General features: G+C 41.2%; 2 non-coding genes across 2 annotated transcripts; both read left to right on the forward strand.

The window, feature by feature from the left end:
- The first annotated feature begins 9,886 nt into the window (after window positions 1–9,886).
- On the forward strand, window positions 9,887–9,959 carry trnak-cuu (transfer RNA lysine (anticodon CUU)). Its single transcript has one exon. It is a non-coding gene; the product is annotated as a tRNA-Lys (tRNA).
- A 210-nt stretch (window positions 9,960–10,169) lies between these two features.
- Window positions 10,170–10,242, forward strand: trnak-cuu (transfer RNA lysine (anticodon CUU)). Its single transcript has one exon. It is a non-coding gene; the product is annotated as a tRNA-Lys (tRNA).
- Window positions 10,243–11,661: the final 1,419 nt, after the last annotated feature.

Below are 11,661 nucleotides of genomic sequence, written 5' to 3' on the forward strand. Positions count from 1 at the left end.
CAAAAAATTGAGAACACAATTTAGAAATTCAACCTGACCTTCCTGGAGCACACCATTCTTCCATTCCATCGGGCCAATGATTTACCTGAGGAAAAATAAGTAAAGAAAATTTACATGGAACAAAAAAATAACATTAACTCCGAAACATATGCATGAGTATGTAGTTTGTTCATAATCTCAATGAAAAGGAAACAAAGAGTTGTGATTTTTTTATTACAAAAAATAATTATTACACACAGGCTGTCTGCATACTGTTGCTACCCAAAACAGCAGCACTTACCGAGTCATATCAACAGTCTTCAGTGAGCACATATTGTAAGACACAAGTTGTGGGAAAGTCCGTCGGCAAATAAACGCATGACTAAAATGTAGAGTTGCAGTTAAACGGTTGAGAAAGTTGCTTTAGAACAAAAGGAAAACAAGAAAAAGAATGATGAGTTGGATGGCGTCTAAATGGCGCTAATTTGCATGTCTGGTGCTCCACGCTGTGCATATTTTAGTGTGAAGCAATGTGGCCACTCATTGAGGTGGTCTAGACAGACATGACATGGCCGGGTCAACTTCTTGCATGCAAATGTTGAGACGACATGACTGCACGCACACACACGCACACACAATGGTCTTTGGGTGGATTGCCTTTCATTGACGGACTCCAACGTTTGGGATTATCATGTTAATTAAGGGAACCTTGTCGAGACTGTGGCAGACATCAGCATCTTTGCAAAACGAGAAATTCCTTTTTGATGTGTTTGCAAGAATCTCAGAGCTTCTCTTATTAAAAGTGTCGGTATGAAATCTTGTATATTAATCCAACAAATTCGAATATCAGTTCTGTGTATTGTGTCCATGTAGCTGTTATACTGATTTTTTTAAAATGAGAGACCACATTTATTTAAATGTTGTTAAATTGTATTATTATTAAAGTATTTTTTTTATTTTGGGTTATTCATCATATTCTGCTGAGTTATTTTTTTTCTTTTCTTTAAAAAAAAAACTCGACTGTAGTTTGCATGTTGTGTTTTTTCTGCACTCAAAATCAATAGTGCTGAAAAAAGCATGAGATTCAATATTTTTTTTCCTTTTCATTTTGATACTATTTTTTTCAAATCAAATATAGAAAACACAATTGACAGATATTGAAAGTGAGCAAAAAAAAAGTCCTTGATAATTCATAAACCCACTTTGGGGGACCCCTAACCCCCAAATCGAATCCCTTAATATGCTGCAATGACAAAGCTATAAAAATAAAGACCTTTTTTCCATTTTCTCGCATGTCACTCAAAAGTGAGCGTTTGTATCTTGCGCAGAGGCATCTCAGTGGAGGATGAAGAGGGTGTGGACCACTGACTCACAAAGAGGGGGCGTAGCCTCGGGGGTGCATATATGATTTAGGACAAATGAGTTGCTCGTGCACTCCGAGCCACTCGACGCTGCGCGCTGGTGCTGATGGTGGCGATGTAGTTCTCTGCGGCGTGGACCGTGCCATCTCCCCCTCCTTGAATGGAGGAGGGAGGGGGGGGTAAGAGGATGTGATTTTAAGAAAGGGAGAAAATCAATGGACAAGACCGTTGGGACGTCACTACATGCGGCACTGGTGGATGCTCTCATCTGGGACGCTGGCCGAGGGACCACCGGTAAGAAAACGTCCTCTCGTGGATTTTTCAAACGCCGTCAAGAAGGCGTCTTTATGCTATAGGGAGGCTGAGCGAGGATTTACACGCAGGCCCACGTTAGCTTGTCCCGCATGAATTCAAATGTTTTTGTCAGGGAGAAGAAAAAAGTGAGGATGAAAAATAGCTTGGAGTTTTTGCTACTTTGTGGAGTTTTTTTTTTGGTGTCACAGGTGTATCTCAAACGTGATCTAGACGACAAGTTCATGATCGAGATTGTATTTACTCTTGCAAGGTGACGCCTCGTTGCGTATATTTTAGAGATTAGCGTTCAATAGCTCTACAACTGCCGTGTTTGGTGCACGAGCATCCTCAGTTTCCAAAAAGTGTGCAACCATGGTGCCGAAAATACACTTGAACTCAGCACATCCATTTACAGCACACCTACAGATATAGCCTGAAAGTTTGCATTGAAAAAAAGGAGTTGCAATTAAATCTAACTCAAGTGTAAAGTCACAGTTGACACAAATCTCAGTGTAAATTGAAAAAACAAAAAAACAATTAAAAAGTATTGTATAAAATACAATAAATTAAAAGTAAAATAAAAGTATTGTATAAAATAAAATAAAAATAATAACATTTAAAAATGCTGCAAGATATAACAAATATAAATTTCATTAATTGTGCACATTGACCCCTTTCCAACCATATATTGCACTTGAACTCAACAGTTGCGTTCAGGGTACACACAAAAGTCCCTCCCCAGCGTAATTACATTTAACTGACTGATTACGAAACGGAAAATGAACACAAAAAAAATCAGTATTTAAATTTAGCAATTGCAGTCACGGCTCACATTAGGCTTCCTACATGTACATATAATTGCAAATAACAAATTACAGTCTTTTTAAGATAAATAATAGATTACAGTCTTTTTAAGACAAAAAATATGCACACACACACACACACACATCTTTGCAAGGCTATGACGACGTGCATTATTACATAAGGCCCCTCGCTTCATACCATATTGGTCCTTTTGGACCATTGTAATGACACTAATAAAGTTTTTTTTTTTTTTTGGAAGGAAATTAATTTTGCCCTCAAGCCATAAACGAGACGATAAAATGATCTTTTCTTGTTTACGACCTCTAGGATCCTCAACCACAACAGCATCATGGTTGAAGTTGGATTGAGTAGGCGCCTCTTCTTCACAGAGGTAAGTTCTATATTATGATTATTAATACACAGTATTATTACTTTTTTTCTGTCCCCGCCCTCAGTTGACAGCATTTATGGCGCCTTTTTATGTTCCTGACTACATTTTGTCATTTTACTGCCACGACACACATCGCATTGTGGGCCACTTGGGAGGACTACGAGTGTATCGATAATATATTGTCATTATATAGGCTATAAATATGTATTTTGATGATACTGAGCCTTGCTTGCATGTAGGGGAACGTATTACATATTCTATACACATATGAGGCCAATATGATTTAAAGATTACACATGAAAAGTAGCTTTTTCCATTCATTCATATTTGAAAGTTCCACACAAACAATAAAGCTCAAATGTCTTATTCGAGAAAAATATAATGGACATCTCATGGATCTAAAAAAATTTAATTCCATAGATAGTTGTTATCTACTTAATCTGTGTGTGTGTGCGAGTGTGTGTGTGTGTGAAGTTCTACAGGCTAGTCATATTTTTTTTGCACGTTGCACTTCAATTAATTTTTAGGGCCTTAGTGTGTGTGTGTGTGTGTACTAATTAGTGATCACACTTCTGTGCCCACGCGGTAATGACGTCACTCTTTCTCAATCTCTTCTCCCCTTTTCTGCTTTAAAAAATGATAGGAAAAAACCCAATTGGGAAAAACATAATTATACAAAAAAAATGAACATAAACGATATTTAAAAGGAATTGTTCAAATTATTGTCAAACAGGTTTTTGAAGAATAATTGAATGAATTTCATTTTGACATGATCCTTAACACAACAAGCTAGGCAACGTAAAGTTAAATATATTGAACCTTTTCGTGTTCTATAATTTTTACAATTCAAATTTTTTTGCTTGGTCCTCGCAGGTGCACAGGAGGCTTCGTAGCAAGCATGTGTGTGTTCAGGCCCGAGGGGTTGTCTGTTATCTTTGGTTATCTAGCTGTATGAGTGACGTACATTCTTCATAAAGCTAGATAACCGAAAGTAACAAGAATCCCATTACATGCCTGCACCGATGACGAAAAATCAACAAAAGCACACGCAACACGATATGATGTCAGTGGGAAAAAAAAAAAAAGGTAGGATGGTGTGTGACAAAAAGGTGTGCGACATGCTAATCACTGTTGGAATGCTCATTATATTTATTTATACTTTGTGTGTGTCTATATACTGTACACGCAATTGTTTGAATGACGCACAACTTTTGCATGGTAGTGAATTCATAATTTTGGTGCAATTTTTCACATTTAAAGGAAAGCTTGATAAAGGGCCTTGATAAATTTAGGGAAAATTAAAATATTTTTCTATTGTTTGCCAAATAGCTAAATTGCCCAAGTCCTTTTTTTTTTTTTTTTTAAAGATTTTCATAAAAAAGAAAAGAACACAACAAATTTTACACTTTAAAAATCTGTCGGGCCTTATCAGGTGTTTATACACTAGTAATTAATGACTTTTAACACGTAATTAATTGCTACACAAGAGCTGTAAATTGTGGCAGTATTGCTTGAAATTGCCAAATAGTGATCTGACTCTTGTACCGCAAGTCATTTACAAAAGTTTATCACACATTTGGAGCAGATTTATTAACCCTTTAATACACTAGCAATTATTTTAAACACAAAATGGTGACATGAACAAGAGCCGTAAAATTGCAACATTATAAAACATTTATGAACGCATTCTATTTTTAGATTCATCTCACAAAATTCCACTCGTGCCATCTTCCGAAAACAAACCTTGCTCCTCCCTGACATACACTGCAAAGCTTGTGTACTACTTTCCTATTCGACGGTGATGCTTTGAGTGAAAAGCACATGCGAAAGGGAATCTTGTGTCATCTTGCGGCCATTTTGTGGGACCTCTGTGTTAAAGTGACCGTTCGGCTTCACGTGGCAAAAGCGTAGACACTTTTTACGCTATACGTCCTCCTTTCGCTTCGCTTTCACCTATTTTCTTTCTTCTGTTTTTTTTCTTTTTTTACCCCAGCTTGCCTTCTCAGATGGTCGGGCCTGATTTGTATGCATTTGCATAATGAATGTCATTTGCATGCTCGGGGGCAGACCATACCATGAGAATGGGTGTGTTGTGCATGTGTGTGTGTGTGTGTGTGTTTGTGCGTGTGTGTGCGCTCATGCATAGTTAGTTAATGTGCGTGCCATATATGAAGCTCATGCTAATGTACACGTTTTTTTAGTTTTTTTTGTTAAATACACAAAATGACCACGTGTGGTTTTTGCAGCCTTACGACGTGTGAAGGAAAATAACGTGGTGGCATCATGCCCGCCTCAGCAATGCGACTCGCTCTTCAATCCCATAATCCTTCTCGCTCTTCCTCCACCCCGCCCTCTCCCACGCATGCAAGTCGCAGCCCTGCCACCATCTTAGGAGAAAGACTGGCACAAAATGGCAGCTTGTGAGAACGTGCATTGATGGCCACCCCCCACTTTGCCTTTACGTTAGCCTACGTGCTTTTCCGCGCCATTGCCCAGCTTCGAAAACGTTGTTAATTACCGCCACTGTGTTAATTGTAGCTCAGCCCGCCCCACCCCGAGGGGATGAGAACGGAGGAAGCTGAGCGGCGATGCCTTTTGGGTGTTTGCCATTTTTGAGGGCAGCTGTGGCTTGGGCGTCACGGCACTTTTCTTTGCCGTCCGACATTTTGTGTCACTTCGGCGTGCCGCTTGGAATTTCTGGGTGTTACAAGCAGGAGTAAATAACACCTACGACTGCAAGGTGCCGTAATTGGCAAAAAATTGTTAATTAATCATCAATAAATCGTAACTTCTGAACGATTAGGTGGGAAAAAGATTCCCGCTCGTACGTGTTGCCATGGAGATGTTTCAGCGTTACACTTTGACTTTCACGCCTAACTGCAAGAATGTCGCGATTGACTATTTGTTTGGGCGTTTTCAAACGGGTATAAAAGCGGGAGGTTTATCTCAACGCGGCGCAATGATTCAAGACGACTTGTGTGTGTGTGTGTGTGTGTGTGGGAAAAAGTCTCGTAAGTAAACGTGAAAAGAAGAGGATGAGGATGGGGGGGCGGATAGACGAGGCCAGGCAGCCCGCGACAGTGAGATCTCAATAGTGAGGGGCCTTCTTTGTGCTTGTGTGTGAGGTTTATTTGGGGCGGGGGGGTGTTTGTTGGGTAGGGGGGTCCTTCCCCGGGCCCTCAGACAAGCGACACATTGTCCTGCCCAATGCGCGGCGGCACTTGTGGCGTAACGCCATTATTTAGGCCAGTGGAGGGAGCGGGAGTCTAGCGAGCAGCTTAACCAAAACGCCAATTAGAGCTGGATGGCCCTGATTAATGGACGAGGGAGATTGGTAGACAATGGCGGCTATTGTCCGAGCGGGGCCCCCCGCCGGCAAACCCCGCGCCCCGTCTCTAACGCATACAGACCCCTACCCTGCTGAGTCCGTTCTCACAGTCCTTATACAGACCCGCCAGTTTCACACAGAGATCCAGCCAAAGAGTCGCATCTCCGCCTAGCTTGTCACGCTGCAATCAGCTAGCTGGCGTTAAACCCGTATGAAATCCAATATGGCGATGAGTAAATAAACCGAGGGGTTCCTCCTCTTTTATTAATCCCCCAACCACGCAATGTTTTATTTAGCGCTAGATTTTAATACCGCCTACACATTGTTTTGTGTTTTTTTTTTTTTTTTTAAGCATATGAGCTGCATAATTAGCCCGCCACGTACGCCAATCAGGACCGTTCCGATGCAGGGTTGCTATGGTGACCCAATCAAGGCTTGTAACCCCCCCTTGGAATAAGAGCGTGGGAGAAAACGTGTTGGGTAGTTGAGACAATGACGGAGGGATGAGGAGGAGGAGGCTGGCGGCCATATTAGTGTGCCATCTGCGGGCACTAAACTACAGTTTATAATGTGTGGGGAGCAAACAAAAAACCAGATTAAGGCTTCGTATTTATTTAGCTTCTCGTTATGTGTGCAAATTAGAATAATTCACCTGTATTGATTAGGTCTATATACTGTATTTAATGTATGCTTTCTGTCTTGCAGGGTTCTTTTTTCTGGACCGTGAAAGCTGAAAAAGTGGAAAAAAAAACAGATGAATGGAGATTTTTCCGATGGACGATGTTAAATGCCTTGATAATATGTTACATATCATTCTATGAAACAATAATATGTGTTGTAACTGTCAAATGATTGTGTTAGCATAATTGTTTGTATTTCTTATTTAGTTGGGGTAAATTAGACTGAATTATATTCATATTTTCGGGTTATGTTTTGGTTGAAAATGTTTCATTTGTGCAATGATGGGAATTTCACGATTGGACAATCTGATACTATAGAACATATTTGTCTTTTTATTGCACATATTTGCTGAGTTTGCACGTTAGCGTCTTTAATACGGGTTCAGCAAGTTAATGAATGTATTTAAGCATTTGTGCAATTTGAAAGATTTTAATTTGAGTCATTTTGATTGTCGTGGCATTTGAAATATTCTGTGTTACGAGTTTGTAATGATGTTTGGAGAGACTGGCAAATGACCTCTGACCTTTCAATGCACATACCCAGAGCTCTATTTGCACAAGACTTTGTACTATGCAATTTGTGTTCCTGTTGTTTACACGCTCAATAAAAACATGTTTACAGTGAGGCAATAAATGTCTGCATCTATTTTGTTAATCACTTTTCTACATACTGTGGCGCATCTCCATAAACTGAAATATTGTTGAAAAGCTTTTTTAAATCTAACCTGTGCACCAGAGTCACATCTGGAGGCACAGCTGTTCTCGGAGAGACTTTAGACTTTGCAAGGAAAAGATGCAAAGGTCATTATGGGACTAATTTAAAGGCGTCAACCATCAGCTGTTTTTGCTACTTCACATAAAGAATTATTTTTATTGATATGAACTCTACCCAGCAACAAGTGGAAGTGCAAAAAAAAAAGTATTTTCTCGCTTAAATTAAATCATTACAATTTGCACTATTTCAAATTGTGTAAATTCGAGCATCCTTGACTCTGACTTATTAATGAGACCCTGAGTCCTGATGAATGAATGAGGAGGCGGGGGGGGGGGGGGGGGGTCATATGAGCGGTCGGCCCGCCGGCCCAGACGGCGGAAAAGTTACGGGAACCGTCTGATTATAATGGAATCAATAACAAGACAAAAAGCTCACGTCTGGGAGGGAGAATCGTGGGAAGTGCCGCCAAGAGCCTGATTAGCATGCTGCCTAGCGAGTTCTTGTTGGAGGGCGGGCGGGACCCTATGGTGAAGAATGGCTATAGGTGGGGGGGGGGGGGGGCGTGGAGGAGGCCAGACTGGGGATGTGGAAAGTCAAGGAAGACAGCTTCACAAAGACTGACATGGTGCTCGGGAGGGGGCATGTGTGTGAGGGGAGGGGGGGGTCTGGAGTGGTTCGTGGGGGCCGTGAAATCCGGCGGCGTGAGGGAAACGAGTTCAAGTTCAAGAGCAAAATGCCGGCAGATGAAGACAACATGGACATGTGGTGTGGCAAAAATGAATGTTTGAGAAATGTAAAAATAAAATGTTACATTTGAATTGTATTTTTATTTGTACTTTGTTTCTTACTTTGAATGAAGGCAAACAGATAAATTTCACTTACGTGGCGCTTTGGCAAGCAGCGGAATGCGGCAGGTGTCTTGGGATGGGCTCAACGAGGAAATGACTTCCACACAGGTCAGAGGTCAATAAACTTGAGCTTAAAAGGCCATCCGAGAGGGTCATGCAGAGCCACCTCCCACTGCAACCACACACACAGACACACACCGGGTCAATTATGTGTTGTGAGGTGGTGAATTAGGGAGGAAGTGACCATTGTCCATCCGCCCCTAGGGGTCACATCTTTTCATGTCATGCTCATTTACTGCCGCCCAAATATGAGTCAGAGTACTAGTATAAATTATTAACAGAAAGAAGAAGTCAATTAACTAAAACAAAATGACTCTCCCAATGCGATCTCCAAATCGTACTTTTGGTTGAGGATGTTCCTTGGCTGATTTCTTGAATGTGACAAAGAACCTGTGAATGAGCGGAACATGCATTTTGACCTATCGAGGAAAACGTTCCCAGACCACCGATGGCGAGATGGCAATACCACGCTCGTTGGAAGGAGCCGTACAAAACATCAGGGGCGGAAATCAGCCGTCAGCCGTTTTTTTCCCCAAAACGAAAACATATTCCAATAGGACACTCATGTATATAATGCTACATAAGACTGTAATGGTATGCTTGCCATAAATATTAGCTAGGGCTCAATTAATTTCAAGAGAAATTGGAGTCTGCAACAAAATTATAAAGAGAAACGGTGAGCATCAATTTTAGTCCCCATAATGCGTTTAAAATAGGCCCAGTATGTAAGTGAGGGGCGGAGAACGGTGCATAATTAATGGTGAAATCAAGTCAGGAGCACACTTGTAATGACCACTTATTCCCACTCACTCTGTCGCCTGGGAGCAGACGCGACAGCTCAACATGGACGCCGGTCTACTGCTGCTGGTGGTGGTGAGAACCGACTGGGAGCCCTCCATCCATCCCAGCTGTAGCTTCTCCTTTTTTTTTTTGTCTGCAACACACAGAGAAGGTCAGAGTTCAGATAAGTTCACAGGATGGAGGGTCTTTCACATGGTAATGCCTCAAGGGGAGCACCAGACAAACACAGCAATGATTGTCACCAAAGTGTTTGTTTAAATGCGACTCTCTCACGTTTGATGGACGCGTCGGTTTAGCAGGTGGACGGACGTTAGTGACTTTAGATGATTCGGCCAAATGTCAAGTGGGAATATGAATTCTTTAGCTATTGTAGTCCCGGACCAGTCCTGAAGGACACCGGGCCCCGTCAGAGAAGGTCTCATTTAAATCTGATGTTGCATTAAAAAAATAAAAAAAATCCTCTGAAAAAACTTTATAATTACCACTGATTAAATAATCATTAAAAAATTAATTCTGCTATAGTAGTTCTAGAACAGTCCTGAAGGACATCAGACCCCCTAAGAGGATTCTTGAAATCTGTTCTTGGATGACTGGTAAATTGCAAATAAGCGGAACAATGCACACAGCCCGGCTAGCTCAGTCGGTAGAGCATGAGACTCTTAATCTCAGGGTCGTGGGTTCGAGCCCCACGTTGGGCGCAAACTTTTTGCTCCCTTCACAATTTATTCTTATTCTTGTTCACAGAGGACGAAAACTATACTTAGCCCACGTGCAAACATAGAGAACATCTCGCAAGATGGTGGTGGTCGGAATACGAAAATGTTTTCCAGTTTTGCGGTACATCAACCGGCCTTTGGACTATATTATATTGTATTACATAAACGGTAGTAATGAGCAGGGAATGTATCGCCCGGCTAGCTCAGTCGGTAGAGCATGAGACTCTTAATCTCAGGGTCGTGGGTTCGAGCCCCACGTTGGGCGCAACATTTTTGTATCGCTCAAATTTATTTTCCAAATTCATATTAATTAACGACATATTCCTATCTGCAACGGCAGTTACTCCTTTTTGATCAAACGTGATTTCTTTCATACAAAAAAGGACGCCTCGGGGAGTGACGACATAAAGGCTGTATCATACAAAATCAGATCACAGAGACCTCTAAGGGACGCTTGTGGTATTGCAAGTCTTAACATTGACGATTTAAATTGCCGTATTTCTGCAAATAGAGCAAATTATACCAACGCAAAAGTGCAGTTGAAAACTAAATATAAAAAAATGATTCAAGACAAATTGAGGCAGACTGTGTGTTGCTGTTGTTTAGTTTGGCAACAGATTTGGGAGGTGATTAGATCCAATTTAAAAAAAAAAAACTAAAACAAAAAAAAAAAGATCCAAACTCTTTCTATGGTTAAATAGAACAAGCGACATTTTGCTATTTACTGTTAATTTCTCTACATAGATATTTAGGGTTAATCAATCTCGCCGAACAAACGTTTTCCCCTCCCCGGCATACTGTGCGCTCAGCATGGGTTCAAATTAAAACCTGTTTGTGTGTTCACACCGTCGCCTGTCAATCCGGCCTCCCCCCACGACGACATCGTGCAAATTGGTGCAGCGTGAACACAACCACTCCCCCTGTGCCGTGGGTCTAATTAGCCAAGATTAGAGGAGCCATTACCGCGGCAGGCCCACGCCAAAACCAAATATAAAATGTTGGATGAATTCAAAACTCTCTATACTGTATTAACATTACAGAATCACACTAATTCTGTAATTAGAAATGCTAACAGGCTATTTGGCATTAACCTGACTCGCTCTATTCTAGTTAACACCAGCTATGGGTCATTTTCGGGTGTTAAGGACCTTCCATTCACATGCCTTCAATTTGGGAGCTACACGTGCTTGGGTCAAAAGAGGAAGTCCACAAGGAGTCCTTAAAGGCTGGCCTCTGCTCACACTCCAGAGTGACCTCTTCACCTCAAGGTCTCGGGTCACAATACGGTCCCATCTGGAAGCGTGAGTTATTTGGGCCCATTGACAAATGGGGGGGGGGGGGGGCAGAACAGCCAATTACGTTATTGAAGGGCCGAGAGGAACACCTTGCCACACATATTGGGTGCCAAGATGTGGGGGTTTTGCCACTATGGGGGGGGAGGGGGGCTTCAAGTTGCTTCCCTCAGAGGCACACATTAGTAAAGAGGAGATCTGGGTATTTAATGTATTTTACATTATTCTGTGGGAATTAATGCTTACAAAATAACTACTTCAAAACATGTTTAGTATCAAGGGAATTTAATAAAATCCCAGAAAAGAGAAGAGTGAGAGAAATAAAATGCGTTTTTTTAATATATAAAAAAATGTAAAAATCAGGATTTGGAAATGCTATTTTCAAACCATGT

This window comes from Syngnathus typhle, linkage group LG20, assembly GCF_033458585.1.
Source record: "Syngnathus typhle isolate RoL2023-S1 ecotype Sweden linkage group LG20, RoL_Styp_1.0, whole genome shotgun sequence".
NCBI lineage: Eukaryota > Metazoa > Chordata > Actinopteri > Syngnathiformes > Syngnathidae > Syngnathus > Syngnathus typhle.